Source organism: Sceloporus undulatus, chromosome 4 (assembly GCF_019175285.1).
Source record: "Sceloporus undulatus isolate JIND9_A2432 ecotype Alabama chromosome 4, SceUnd_v1.1, whole genome shotgun sequence".
NCBI classification, from domain to species: Eukaryota; Metazoa; Chordata; class Lepidosauria; order Squamata; family Phrynosomatidae; genus Sceloporus; species Sceloporus undulatus.
In genome coordinates, this window is record NC_056525.1 from 95,876,016 (window position 1) to 95,891,496 (window position 15,481).

The 15,481-nt window shown below is 37.3% G+C and overlaps 1 protein-coding gene across 1 annotated transcript in view; it reads left to right on the forward strand.

The window, feature by feature from the left end:
* The window catches only part of ST6GALNAC3 (ST6 N-acetylgalactosaminide alpha-2,6-sialyltransferase 3), a 294,151-nt gene that overhangs the window by 147,553 nt on the left and 131,117 nt on the right, over positions 1–15,481 (forward strand). The window lies entirely within an intron of this gene.

Below are 15,481 nucleotides of genomic sequence, written 5' to 3' on the forward strand. Positions count from 1 at the left end.
AAGTCCTGATTTGCAAAGTGAAAATTAATGCTGAAGAGGAAATCAGAGATGGTCTTGTTGTATGTCTGAGTTATATGAGTCACTATAAAGTGAATGCCCAAGATTCACTTTTTAAATTGATCATTATAGGCTTTTGACTGCTGTGAGCACTTGATCAGGCATCAGCCAAGCACCATTTAACCCACCTCCATTACCATATGTTCCATCCATTTTTGTTGGCTTGGATCCCAACATGAGTTGGTTACCTGAAGCCATTTCAGCACAGGGTGATGTATTTTAGCTCAGTTGTTTGTTGATTAAGATGACATTTTACACAAGGAGGAAAAACATATTTCAGTGACACAGATGACCAAAGTAGGCTATTACAGCTGTGTTGGTTGAACAAAAGGCAATACACAAAACAAACACATTTTCAACTTGCTGGCTGTGCAAGCATTTCTTCCCATTCTATTTCTATTTATTTTTTCTTCATAATTGTGAATTATTCACAAAAAAGTAAAAATATATATGAAAAAGGCAAAAACATTTGAAATAAAATCTATCCAAATTTGAATATATATATTTTTAATTATTCATTCTTGCATCTGAGAATGAAGTAAGCAAAAATTTAAATTCCCAGTTCTTAAGCTCTTTATCACATAGGAAAGACTGGAAACTCTTGCACAACTGTGTAAAAGTTCTGCCTTACTAAAATTAATATAGTGTTGGAGCATTCAGGCATTGCAGCAAATAGTTCTAGTTCTCCTTAGCATTCAGCTATCTCTTTTAGCCATGTTACGTCTAAAGCAGAAAAACAGCATTAGGATTCATTAATCATATTTCTTACAATACCTCTGATGTTGGTCAACAACCTCCCTATTTAAGGACTGGGAATTGAGGGTTGGTATAGCAATTTAATATTGGTCACATGGTGAGTTGTGGCAATTGTGAGATGAAATCCAAGACAGTGTTGTTCACTAGGTCATGTTAAATCTATCACTCCATTCCATATGTTACACTTCCAGTTCCTACTCCACCAAGGGACCTGAGTATGACAGTGATGGGTGTTCTGTACCTGAGCCATTGGATGAGCTATCAAAGAGTAACTGAGCTCCATATGTGAGGGAAACAGCCATGTGCGCCAGACCAAACTATTAGACATTTGTTCAGTCTCCCTGTTTCTATCTCCCCATATCTTTTACTTTGTTATTTAAGCCAAATACTCTACTAATCCCTTGGAGAAATAGCAACTTTTCCCTCTACTGTTGATTTAAACAGTGTTCTCTTTTTAGTAGCAAAAGAGGTTAGAGAGAAGCCAAATGCCACTCAAGTAGTGCAAAAATGTACAGTTCGAATTGAAAATATATACTGTGGGAGAGTTTATTCCTCAAAATATTATCTGTGCATATGCTATGTACTGTCAATGTATGGCAATAGTTTTAACAGATTTCTAGCTTGTCAAGCCTCTGTGACAGTCTGATGTTAGATGAACTTGAGAAATTAAATATTCCCATTTCCAGAGTATCAATATTCTGCACTGTCTGTTGGTGATGAATAGTTAATAGGCATATGTTATAGCAATTACAGTGATGCAGAGAGATCTTGCTTTTAAAATTAAGGCATGAACATTAGCTGATGACAGTCAAAGCCTGGCTCTATGAAGGAGCTAATGACCATCAGCCTCTCCAGTTCCCAAGCAAAACCCATGGTTTTCTTATCTGAGCACAAAATATCTTCTAAAATGGGCTGCTAGAATCTATTGATTGTTCCTGACACCCTAACAGTGGGAATGAGAAGGCTGGTTTGTTCTTTCTAGAGACCTTCATTAGTGAAGTACTTATGTGTTTAAGGCAGTGTGAACTCTCCTCATTTCTGAATAATTGTTGTGCATAAATAATACACTTTGGCAGACACTCGCTCTTTCATACTAATGCCTTTCAGTTTGTATGATCCTGGAGGTACTCTAAAGCTGACAGCTCCTTCCCATACTTCATTAGCACTTTTTGGAGCTGTATTATGTACACAGAGTTAGATGAAAGGAGAATTTAAGCTATATTTGAAGGGATGCCAACCAATAACCAAATGTGAAAAGGATTTTGCTGCCTCTGTTTGTGTATGTTTACCTGAACTCCAATGTACCACATAATTTCCTTGATGTTTAAAAGCATAATAATAATAAAAAAACACCTTAGAACATCATTTAATTAGCAATAGCTGAAGGGGGGGAAACTTTGTGGATTCCATTAAAACAAAAATAGTTCATGCTGGTCTGATAAAATGCAGAGAGGAACTCTAAATAGCATTTAATTAGCTGGCATCAAAGCTTGCTCCACCCTCAGGGATGTGTAAAATTAATGAAGGTTAGGAGCAAAGAGATCAATGCTCCCATGCACCACAGTCTTATGTGAAGGTGAGGCAAAGAAAGGGAGTGGCTCAGTTGCAAGGCTCCATTTGAAAACCATTTGCCCTTTAAAAACAAAAACAAAAGTCACTTTCATAGAAGTCCTGAAAGAAATGAGCATCAAGCAGTGCTACTGTCTGTCAGCTTCATCTGAGACAGCTTGCAAAGCCCACTTACTGTTTATCCTGCACGTTATAAATTAACAGCATATAGTGGTACCACATTGTGACGTCCCTAATGCAAAGACTGCTGTCAGGACCAGTACCTTGTCTAGTGAACCTATATTCAGTTATTGCAGCAGTCCTCAGTTTAGTTGCAGCAAATCACTTCCAAGTCTGTAATCAACACATGTGGCTGAAGATACTGTACTTGTACTCAGAATGTCATGTTATGCAAAAGGACTTAGTTCTGTTTCTGTATAGTAAATATAACAGGTGGGAAACACCATGTTGGCAGTGCAGTAGTTAGATTGGTCTTCTAAAAGCTTTATCAAAGTGGTCTATTGGGGATGCCAAGTGGGAACATACTTCATAAATGGCATTTGCACCAACAATTTAGCACAATACTAGATTACTACAACTCTTAGCAATGAAAGTCTCAGCATGCAAAATTAATTATTGGTGCTGTGTTGTGGCCAGTTGAACTCCTTGGGTCATAGCTGAAAGTTTCCAAGAATTTGCTGGCAACACAAGGATGGATAAGAGCGGAAACAAATGGAAAACTGAAAGGAAAGCATTAATTTGATCAACATAGCAAGAAAAGGGTGCAGAATGTGGAGATAAATAGGTAACAGAACTTTATGACCTTCTGTATGTCAACGCCCACATGCAGATTGAGGAGAATAGAATCGTTTAGAACAGATCTGTTTAGATTAGATTAGATATGAGAGCCAGTGTGGTGTAGTTGAACTTCAGCATTGAAGACCACGGTTCAATTCTCTGCTCAGCCATAAAGCCCACTGTGTGATCTTGGACAAGTCACACAGTCTTAGACACAGGGAAAGGCAATGGCAAACTCCTCTGAATAAACCTTTCCAGGAAAACCCTGTGACAGGGTCAACATAAGTCAGAACAACAGACAGATTAGATATGGTTCAGTGACACAACTGACAGCTCACATCTCACTGGCCCCTCACCCTAATTAGTGCACATGCATTTGCCATAATGTCTTCCAAGAAAATTTAAAGAATTTTTGTTAGTTAGGCACAGGCTCTCCATGCAATCCAGAAACCCAATCCAAGTTTTTTGATCTTTTCATTACACATTCTCCAGCAAATGTGTTGCTGAGAGAGGCAGGGGTCCAGTAGAATACATCACATCAGGATGACGATTACTGACATAACCCCATTCTGTTCTCTGCTTGTATGTTGGAAAATACAATAGGGACAGACTCTTAATCTAAGGAAGCTCTTTTTATCTTGGTGCTGTCTGGTAACTCTTCTGAAACCCAAAGTCAAAAGCAAAGAAACTTTAAATGAAATGGAACTCTTTTAGTACAGTAAAACTTTGATGGAAAATTGCATAGCAGAGAATGGGTTTTGATGAGTTGTTGGTTGATTGGTTGGTAAACTGACTTCTAAATAAGGTTGATACTGTTCATTCAGATAGTCTAATTAGTATCAGTTCCAGACTTGTCAGAGCTCTATCCATACAATGTCAGTCTTCTTGTCCTCATCCTCATCCTTCTCAAAAATAAACTACTTGTTCCACTTAGGACATTCAAGTTTATTTATGACACCATTTCTGGTTCAAGCAACTACTCACGATAGAAATGCTGAGATTAGTTGTATATCATCATTTACTTGTGATTTTTACATGGCTAAAATTCTCATATAGCAGCAACAGTCTCTCCATTCCCCATGATACTTCTGTCTCTTCCTTGAATTAACTTTCAGTGTTGTCATTTATAGCATGCTGCCAGTTTCCCAGGGATATAAGTAAAGTTTCTTGCTGCTGGGATCAGGATAATCCAAGATAGATACTATTTGTGTATAAAAAATTAGTATTATCTATACAAAGGGATAGCACCTTTGAGACTAACTGAAAGAGAAAATTTGATAGCATGAGCTTTCATAGCCTTGAGTCTACTGCCTCAGATCCATGGGGTAGAGAGGAAAGTTAGAGGCTAAACAGACTGGCACTAAATGCCGGCATTGGGCTGAAGTGGGGGCATGGCAACCACAAGCCGGCCGCCCCAAAGCCTCCGCAATGCTGGCACACCTGACCCCATGGTGGGTGGTGTCACACCATTTCTTTGGTGTAGCGTTTAGATGCGCTGCACCAAAGAATCAGCGAAAAGCTGCCATCGCTGTAGCAAGGGTGGCTTTTTGCCACTCTAAATAAGTGGCAAATTAATTGCTACAAGAACCCTTTGCATACTGATTTTTCAGACTGACAAGACTATGTATTTAAATTAGTATTATGTATAAGACATAAGTTCTACAGGCCATGTAAATGGACAAAATGAACATAGAAATCCACAGAACAAATAATCTAAGCTGAAAGATGTTTAGTGTCTTATACAGCCCCCAAGCAACAAATTGGTTTTGAGCTTCATACTGCAGGTCCTTAGTCTCATCAACATGTGTACCAGATGGTGCAGCCTATTTGGTTTTGAAAGAGATGTTTTATCATTGGAGACAGGGAGCTGTATCTTGCTGCACACTGACTTCTATGTCAGGATTTAAGGATTTGGATGGATGAACTTACTATTTTGGTCTACTTCATTAGTGTAATTGATTTGTTGCCATGATAGTACATGTATTGGCATTGAATAAAGTATTCCAGGACATATAACTGCTTCATTCAAAGTAACCTTATTGGGTTTCAGTACCATGTGACACTTTTTTTTGGAGTCAGTGTCACTTGTGACTCTGGCAATTTGTGAAAACAAGGCTGATGCAAATGGATCACTTTCTTCCATTCTATCTACTTTATTATATTTATATCCTAGGTTTCTTCAGTGTGATCTATTGAATCTGTTTGTGACACTTTGGGAACCTAATGGTAAATCATATATTGACAACCAAATTCTGGGTTAGTGTTTTGTACCTAGCAGTGAAGCTCTTTCACTGTGGTCTGTTGAATTTCTTCCATCGTAGATAGATATCAAGGTTCAGCATATGATTTGTAAGGTCAGTTCCAGTCTTCTTGGGCACAGATCAGGAGGGTGGGACACCGTGCATGCCTGACCTCTGTCCACCGCTTGTTGTTGCCTAAGACCAATTCAGTTGGATGCTTTCTCACTGTATCAAATGCTGCAGAAGAGAAGACCCATTACAGCGCTTTGGAGAGGTGACTAGCCTGATTACAACCTAAGAGTGAGGTATTATGTATGTGGGCCCTCTGGAAAATTCCACTGCCCACTTTCCTGTGTGCCAGATGCTGTCTAGAGCAGCCAACTCAACACCTCACTCTGAGGAGTATTCAAAATGAGGCACTAGGCCATCAGCCTCTCCAAACAGACCACCAAATGCTTTGTCCTATGCCCTAGTAGCAATGTTGGTTTCTGTGGCTATATCACAGTGACATGCTCCATGGAACGACTCTTTGAAGTAAAGCTTTTGGCAGGCAACAGTGTGTTCCTCCAAGTCTGTTGCTCTTGGAGAGGCCTGAACTTGTAGAGGGCTTTTGAAATTAGCTTGAGGGCTACATGAGAAAATGCTCATCCCTGTCTTAAACTTTGAAATTGTTTGCATGAGAGCTTCTCTGACTCTGATGGGGAAAAAAGCTTCCTGTAGAAACATGGAGAATTCCTGTTTTAAAATCAGATGTTTCAGCAGCTGAACCACATAATAATACAGGGCCATGAACATTTAAAAAAATGCTGACAAAGATCAGCAGAATGCTAAAAACCAGGATCAGTGGTACTCTCTCCCCATGTATACATGATAAGAAATGTTCATGGAACAAATATAGATCTAATGAAGAACAGATGATCTTAAATGCCATTTGGAGTGCTAACAATGACAAACTGCTTTCTCTTACTTCCCACAGCAGAAACAACAATAAAATTGATTTGGTATCAACTGTGCACACAAATTAGCCTATGGATCCTTTTGGAAACAGAATAATTTCATATTGGTTTTAGATGGCAGAAGACTTGGGGAAATATCCATAACCTAATATCTCGATTCTGGTGTTTTGAAAAATTGTCTATATAGGGACCTGCCAGCTTCACCTCCTTCATACTTTCAGTCTGTCTTCACTGAGTGCAGAAGTCTGAAGGGAGATTTAGATGAATGTTGTTACCCTTTTGGAAATTCTGTATGGTTAGGATCTCCAGTGATAGCCAAAAACACATTCTCCTTCTGGACGTTCCTACTGAAGGCAAGAAGGGTGGTGTCAAGGAGATGAGATTGATGCAGATCGCCTTGCAGCTCAAGAATGCCTAAATAGAACATCACAGCCTGGAAGTAACTTATTAAAAATAAGTTGTTACCCTTTCTCCAGTAGCATTGGCCTAACTGTATTTAAATTATGAGTGTAACTTAAAGATGGGCAATTTCACTTGTTTTGTGCCATAACTGTATAGTTATGGCAACTGCAGCCTTTATACTTTTAAAGATATGAGCATGTGGAGTCACTGCATGGGAAATACTGCATGGATCAAGTTCTGCCTCATGCTGTGTTGTGAATGTTTTAGGTAATGACAAGATGGATGTGATCAGAATATTTTTATACTAATAGGCAAGCCGCTTGTAGCATTTAGATGGCTTTCTAAGTAACTAAAACAGAACTATTTCCATTACCTTTGAAAAACAGGGAACTAAGCAGTTACTTTTAAAAACTGTGCTTTGCTACTTTGACGGGACCATGAAATAATAACTAATCACTTTCTGGAATTAACTTCCATGCTCTGGACTTGTATACTGTATAAGTGTGTATTCCAAACTAGACTGTTTCAGACAGTGTACGTGTGTGTGTGTGTGAGAGAGAGAGAGAGAGAGAGAGAGAGAGAGATTTTGATTGATTGATTCTATTATTCCCATTATTTCATAACTTGGCCATGTTCTACAATGTCAATTGAAGGTATCCCCACATCTTTATTTGAGCATTCCCTGGGCTATTCATTGGCCAGGCCTGCTTTTTCTTTTTGTAGTGTTTCCTTCAGAAAAGGTTAATGGATTTGTCCATCTTCATTCACAGAATGACTAATAGTCTCATTGTCAGTTAAGAGTTCTTTATTGGTTGAAAAAACAAAGGGCTATAAAGCACAAAATGTTAATGAAATAAATAGATTTTTCATTATAAAACACTTAAGCCCTATCCTGGATACCAGCAACTTGGCTGATTGTGTCAAGGCTGGGGAGGCTTTCAGGTATCAGCTTAGCCCAAGAATGGGTCAGATATGCATTATTAGGTACATTTACATTTCTTTAAAAAGTTGTTCTTAATAAATATGAACATTCATATTTATAATGTAAGTGGAATTCTGTTTACATGCTCAAAAATGCATAGATGATATTATGAAAAATATGATCTTTTGGTGCTTAATTAAAATAAAACAAATAATCTTATGTATCTTTTTCTTAACCATCTTATAACAATCTTATCCATCCATCTTACATTCATACTTCCATGTGAGTCAGACTCTTTAAACAAGGTGGGATTTATTTCAGAGTTAATATGCATAGGATTATATTGTAAATAGATTTTGTTGTTATTAAATAATTAGGAGCAAAGCAAATACTATTTTTTAGAACGTGTGTGTGTGTTTGTGTGTGTTGTAAGAGCTTTTCAAATGTTTTCAAACATTTGGTATATTTTTAAATGTTTTATATTTTTAACTTAGTATTTTAAGGATTTTACATTTTTAATTGTCATATTAATATGGTGTTTTAATTGTGTTTTTAAATTGTACTGTTTTATTGTTGATGTTTTCAGGTCATTGGTCCAAGCTGGGGAAAAGGTAGCATACAAATCAAATAAGCACACAAATAAATAAATGTTGCCCAAAATTTTCACTCAAACATTTTGAGTGATTGTTGGCTCTGGGAACCATTGAGAGGCTTTGAGTCCAAAAAAGTATGGTTCAGAGGCTATATGTGGTCCATGGTTGACACCTTCCCCACACCTGACCTACAGTGAAGCCACACATTAAATCTTCCTTGAGTTGCTCTTGACTTTTTAGTTCATTATGAAGTCTGGGATTAACGAGAAACAGTTACTCAGGATATTTTGAAATACTGATTATGATAATTAAGCAAAGGGTCTAAGGAAGCTAAACTAGTTAATCTAGTGTGTAAAATTAAGGAAAACCATATGACTGGAAGGAAATATCAGATTTGCTTGTACAGTATCTGTACAGTAGTAACTTGTTAATCATATGCTTTCAGAAGTGAACCTTCAAAGCACCAGAGAATGTATGGCAAGTAGTACACCAAGTTGTGTATTGTTAGGTGGGGGGATGTCATATAAAGAGTTTGAAAAGGTTTCCTTTTGGGTCTACAAAAGAGAACCAGCATGGATACTAACTATGAGGTCTGGGAGATTCTAGGAATTGTAATAACACCAAAATGTAACTCTTTCTAGCTTTGGTTGTGCAGAGTGAAAAGACTAGCGAGGTATGCAATAGATAGTGGAAGCTACTGAAAATGTACAGAGTTTAAGAAAAACCTGTAAGTATATCTCCTAGATTAGGCCTCCAGAACCTGTGAATCATTCGCTGAAGGAAAAAGTCCAGTAACCAGATAAATTTGCCAGCAGTATTCTTGAAAATCTCCTGTTTGTACAGCCTTGGTAGATTTCCTGGTGGGGAATATATATGAGAGATCCAGTGTGGCATAATGTTTTGAGTGTTGGAATACAACTCTGGAGACCAGTGTTCAAATCCCTGCTCAGCCATGGAAACCCTCTGAGTAATTTTGGGCAAATCACACTCTGTCAGCATCAGAGGAAGGTAACACTCTCCAAAAAAATCTTGCAAAGAAAATCATGTGATAAAATGGTTACCACAAACATTGTGATATACTCCCACTGATTCTGAGAGCTGAAGACCAAAAAATTAACTTTTCCATGCTTGGGGTAAAAGAATGGTATTTGTCTGGGGCCAAAGTGTGAAACAAGCAAATGAGTGACCATGGGAATATTATTGATAGCATTGTCTTTGTCTGATTATTGCCTAGTCCTTGTAACAGAATATGCATGCAAGATCTCCACAAACTTTGAAATTCATTTTGTGTGTGTGTGTGTGTTTAAATAGTTTTTTCCACACTGTTTCCTAGTTAGGTTTTATCAGGACTAGGACAGATCCTTCTTTGCTAGGAGTGAAAAACAAAGAACAGGAGATGTGATTTGGCAGCAGGCTTGGCAGCTGCTACCTCTCATAATAACTGCCAAAAGGATGTACCCTGTTCTGAATCCAGTATGGGTGGTAAGAGATGAGGACAATCTTGAATAAATGTGGTCTCCCATGGACAGTCCAATTCTAACTCAAAAAACTCTGCTGGATGTACTGATTTAGGATTAGATAGATGCCACTCCTGCTGGTAGAACTCTCTTCTACCATCTTATTTCAGAGATCTGCCTGCAGATCAATATGCCAGCAGAACTGATAGAAGAAAGCCTTTAAAAAAAAGGGGGGGAGGGGCACAGAAAGGATGGAGCAAGGAAGAATCTGGTTTACCTCTTTTGTTTCCTCTAGACCAGGGACACAGTGCTGACACAAACTTAAGCCAGAGTGAGGCTGGTCCTAAATAATCCTAGGCTAGGAGGTATATGGTCCACTACTACTTCAGATAGCCTAACACAGATTCAGGTATCCTTTGGTCATCATAACCAGTTTGCACTCTACAGTGTAATCTAGACAGCAGAAATAATGCAGTGTAACACTACTTTAACAGCCATGGATCAGTGCTATGGATTTGTGGGATCTGAAGTTTTGTGAGGTATTTAGTCTTCTCTGTCAGAGAGCTGTGGTGCTACAACAAACTACAAATCCCAGGATTCCATCAGATGGAGCCATGACAGTTAAAAAGGTGTCAAACTGCATTACTTCTCCAGTGAAGATTAGAGCTATGCTGGAAATATGCAACCATACCTCAGAAAACAACACTTCAGGGTTTGTTTATGATGAACTTTTCATGAAGAAATGATTGTATTTAAAAGAATGCTAAGAGTTTTGTGGAAGACTTATTCTCAAGTAACTATTGTGTTTTATGTGGACTGCAAGCATGTACAAATTGTACAATAGGCTCATGAATGGCCTGAGACAACTAGGTCAACAGATAGCATCAGAATTTAGAGTCTCTTGCTACTGTAAATAAAACATAGTGGAGCATATTAGCTATTGTTGAAAATTTTTAATATATAGCTATGTTAGGATTATATAAAACCATAGTTAAAATACCAGTCACATAGTAGTTCCGGTATAATATTAATATTTATGTTCTCCAGCATTGCTGACCTCTATCCATTCTGCTAGATTTACACAAGAAAAATGATTTTGTTGTGTGTTAACAATCAAAGCAAATTTGTTACAAAAAAAGAAGAAGCCACATTTGTAATCCCATAATGGCTATGTGTATGTTGGATTTCATTAATATTTCCTGTCCTTATTTATAAAAGTATGAATTTGGCCGCACTAAACCACATCGGGCACAAATTCATCCTGAAGCTTTCAGCCGCTTATCTGCCTAATTCAATTCTTCTTTCCCTGTTTCTAGCTAGATTATAATTTGCTAAAGTTATAAACATTGTCTAGTTTATTAATTCACAACTCCTTCTGTGTCCGTGGTATTGACATGCACACCATGGCAATGGATATACAGTAATGCAGAAGTATTAATAATTTGGCCTCTGTGGGCAGACAGATTATTACAGGAGGCTTAAGAAATAATTGCCCACTAATGTGAAAAAGTAGGAATATGTACAGTATTATATTGCTCATAATGTAATCATTAATATAACAATTATGTGATAATGAAAGCACTCATTATGCTTAAGTTTATCTTTACATAATGTTAATAACTAATGAAAACTGCAAAGATTATATCTAATTAAATTGAACAACATTACCAAAGACTGCTCTGTAGAAAGACGATCTTTAGCACAGAATCCTGCATTCATAAGGAGTGTAGCTCAACACCATTTGTTATGCATTCAGAAATGTGACCATTTTGTAATCAACTGTAACTGATTCTTTTCCATTAAATGAATTGGAAATGCATTCACTCAGGACAAATCCATTAAATGCACTTGAAATTATGTTGATGTGAAGTCCCTGAACAAATGAGAAACAGAAAATTACACAATAATTTGTGCTATTATTATTATGGCCTATCATTCCAAAATGATTTTGAAGGCCTCATGTTGATTGCAAACAGTACTTCAGAGGTCAAATGGCACCAGCAAGAGGGCATCAATTGACAGAGCCTTCAGATATCTCTGTCAAGGGTTCTCCAAGTTTTGTTTCTGAAAACATTATTACGTTGTGCTGGGAGCCGGGCATTGTGCAAGACCCAAGTTTCCTCTGTGTATAGTATGTTTATCTTCATAAATTTTGTTTTCATAGTCAAGAACAAATAATCACACCATTTTTCTCCCTACTTCAAGAAGTTTTCAAAAACTGCATTTTTCAGGATTTCTTCTGTGAAAAATCCACAGGTGTATTTTTGTGTGTGCAGAAAACAGCATTTTCTGTGCAGAAATGTTTTCTGTGTAGAAAATTGTGTTTTCTGTACAGAATATCATATTTTCTTTGCACAGGGTTGCATTTCTGTCTTGCCTCACAGCCCACCAGGGCTCCTGAAGTGATTCACAATGGATAAAAACATTTTTTAAATTAAATAAATAGATGAAAATGTTTAAAAATAAGCTAAATACATTTTTTCTTTTTAAAATAAATTTTATTTGTTTAAAATGACAAACATTAAAACAGAAAACATATTGAATAAAACATAAAACCAAACAACATACATTGACAAATTAACAAACAAGCTGTTAACATTAAACAAATATGACAGCAAAACGCTATTTCCGTCTCAAATAATGTTTCCTCTGTTGCATTGACTTCCTTGCCTTCTGATGTCATTTATTTAAATGTGTTATACATTGTATCTTCCATATGATTCTATTATGCAATGAATCTCCACATTATTTACATTCATGCAGAATAAATCCCAGACTCTGCAGATTCTTGTCTATCCAGGATTCGCATTGACACTCAATAATCCCCCTTTTAAATCTGGGATTCAAACTTTAATGAATGCTCTTTCCATCTCAAGACAAGACAAGGGATGGTAAATCTCAATTTTCCAAGGCTCAACAAATATCAAGAACAAAGAAACAAAGAAAGGATTCCCCCCCCCACTCCCCCAATGGTTGGAAAGTGTGTAGCTTTCACGCAAAAGCTATGCGGTTTGTCTAGAAAACTGTATATCATCCCCTTGAAAGGTAGAAACAAGATAGCATCTTCAAGTCCTAAACTGTAGAGGCCATGTCAGAATTAGAAAGGCCTCTGAAATACGCTTTTCTGTCCAGACTAGGCAGAAATTCAAAGAACAGTAGAAACAGCATTTATTTATTTAGCATTTTGATCTCATCTCTCAGCCAACCAGGGTTCCTGAAGTGATGCACAATGGATAAAGATTTTTTTAAAAATAGATGAAAACTAAAAATAAGCTTTAAAAAAAATCCTTTCAAAAACAATTTAAAACCAAACAGTTAAAGCATAGCAATTTCGAGGGCCAAATGTCATATGGATCAACACCATTTTAGCTTTCCACTGGAAGTTCAGAAGAGCTGGAACCAGTCTAAATTTCCATTGGCATGGAGTTCTGCAATCATGTGCTGCTACAGAGAAAGCCCTGCATGTTAACGCTTGTGTCTCCAGATGCATTACAGACAGTATACATTCATCCTTCTTTTACTTGCGAATTAATAGATTTTTGTTGTTGCATTCAGTTGTGTGCCCTGCATAATGGAAACCTGCTCCCATTAATGGATTATGTTATCTGAGTCAGGAGAAATACCTTGTAAAGCTCTTTATCCATAAGGACATCTCCTGAGTAGAACATATTGGAATAAAGGGACTATTTGAATAAATGCTAAATAGTGTATTAGTCAACAGTGAGCACTGTAGCTTATACTGTAGTGCTCTAACAACCTCCCTAGTAATGGGAGGAACTGATTTCACTGTGACAATTATGACTGCTGTATCACATAACTACAGATTACAACACTGATTCTTAAAAATTAATGTAGCATGAGTGATTGGGCTTTGTGGCAACTAGACATTTGCCTGTTGTTTTTGGAGAGGAACAGAGTGGTGGCTATTATTTTCTAACCACCACAAACAAACACGCTAATTTTTTTGTTATGTTTTAGTCGATATCCATTCTGGATCATCTTTCTGAGCTGCTTGAGAGATAGCACTGAAGGCTGAATATCTGCACAGCTAAGCAATTTTGCCTAAAACCAGTAGAATAATTTTTACTGTGTAATCTCTCCCTCCCTCCTCTCTTTCTCTCCATCAATATTCAATTTTCTGGAACCAAAATGATTAATAAGAATAATGACTTAATAGTGTGCTGATCCTTAAAGTGTTCCAGCTGTACAAATCCACTGTTGACTTCAGCAACCTCTGTGCCACTGTAGCAGCACTTGGAAGATTAGGCTAAGGCTGTTTGGATTGTAAAACACATTAGGCCAGCTAAATGGCAATAGGGATAGGGGTGGGTGAAAACTTCTTATAGTAACTTGTCAGACCTTTTCACATTCAGTATATTGAAACTAGCAGGAGTCCTGAAAGATGTAGAATAGCAAGTATATTGTTCTATGCACCACATGCAGGAACCTGTGAAGATACCATTGAAAAATATATTTTTTCCTCCTTCCTATGGTGTATATAGTGTGTGTGTATATGTGTGTGTGTGTGTGTGTGTGTGTGTATATATATATATATAGAGAGAGAGAGAGAGAGAAAGAGAGAGAGTTTCATCACTCATAAGCCCTGCTGCTTTGTTCCTGCTGTTGCTCCAGTCTTGGAAAATAATATGTATTGAAATGTGAATAAAGTCATTTGGAAGGGGGAAATATATATAAATAGTAATAATTAAAGACACCCACTGGAAGTAAGCAATTTGAATGCCACTCTGGTTGAAAACTGTATTTTCCTAGAGTAATTACATCAACTTCAGAAAAAGACTCACTTTTAAAATACAAGGTTTCCATGACAGTGAGAGGACAGTTTCAACTATATGTATAATTTAAGTGGAATTATAGAACCAAATGAGATATGGACATTTTTCCACCTGTGAGGTAGATGGCAACTGGTATTCATCAAGATAAATGACCGATTATGCAATCAGGAACATCTCTATCTTTATGGAGAGAGGTTTTTTAGGTTTTTTTTAACTCAAGCTAAATTTTCAGAAGGAAAGTCATCAGATACCTGCCTAAAGAGATGCTTTTCATTCCAGCAATGTGATTCCAGCTATAGAAGGACCATCCCTTGTGTAACTGATGATTGACACTATCAACCTGGACAGCGCTGATCACTTGATGACTAAGGGAGAAGGGAACCCATCAAAAGTGGCTGTTCAAAGTCTTTTTCTCCCTCTTGCATACTGATGGCTACATTCTGAAGGGCAATTCATGCAAAGAAACCCATTGCATCCACTGATTGCCCTCATTGCTGGGTCTTTGCAATAGTTTCTCCCATCCTACACAGTGATTTTATCCATAAACATTAAAGGACTCCCTCTTCCCCTGCACACACTGTGTGTGTGTGTGCGTTAAAGTTGGGGTTTCCCCCTGAGTTTTATAGAAAGGACAGTTCAAGGATATATTGTGAAGCTGATCACTCAGTAATGCAGGCAAGTTTTTCTTCTATTTTAAAAACGGGCTTGATTGTTCTGTTGGTTTTCAGCCATGGACTGATCTTTTTATTCACTTGTCAGCTGAGACGAACAATTAGACATTTTATGCCTGTTCTCTCTTCAGGTTCATTTCTTAGCCTGACAGCTTCTGGATACCTTACTAGCTTGTCTTTGAATCGGGTGCTGCTGCTGCTGCTGCTGTTACATTAATTTTTATTCAATTCTTTTCCCAAAAATGAAACTCAGGGCGGCTTACAAATGGTTAAATACTGTTTCATTTC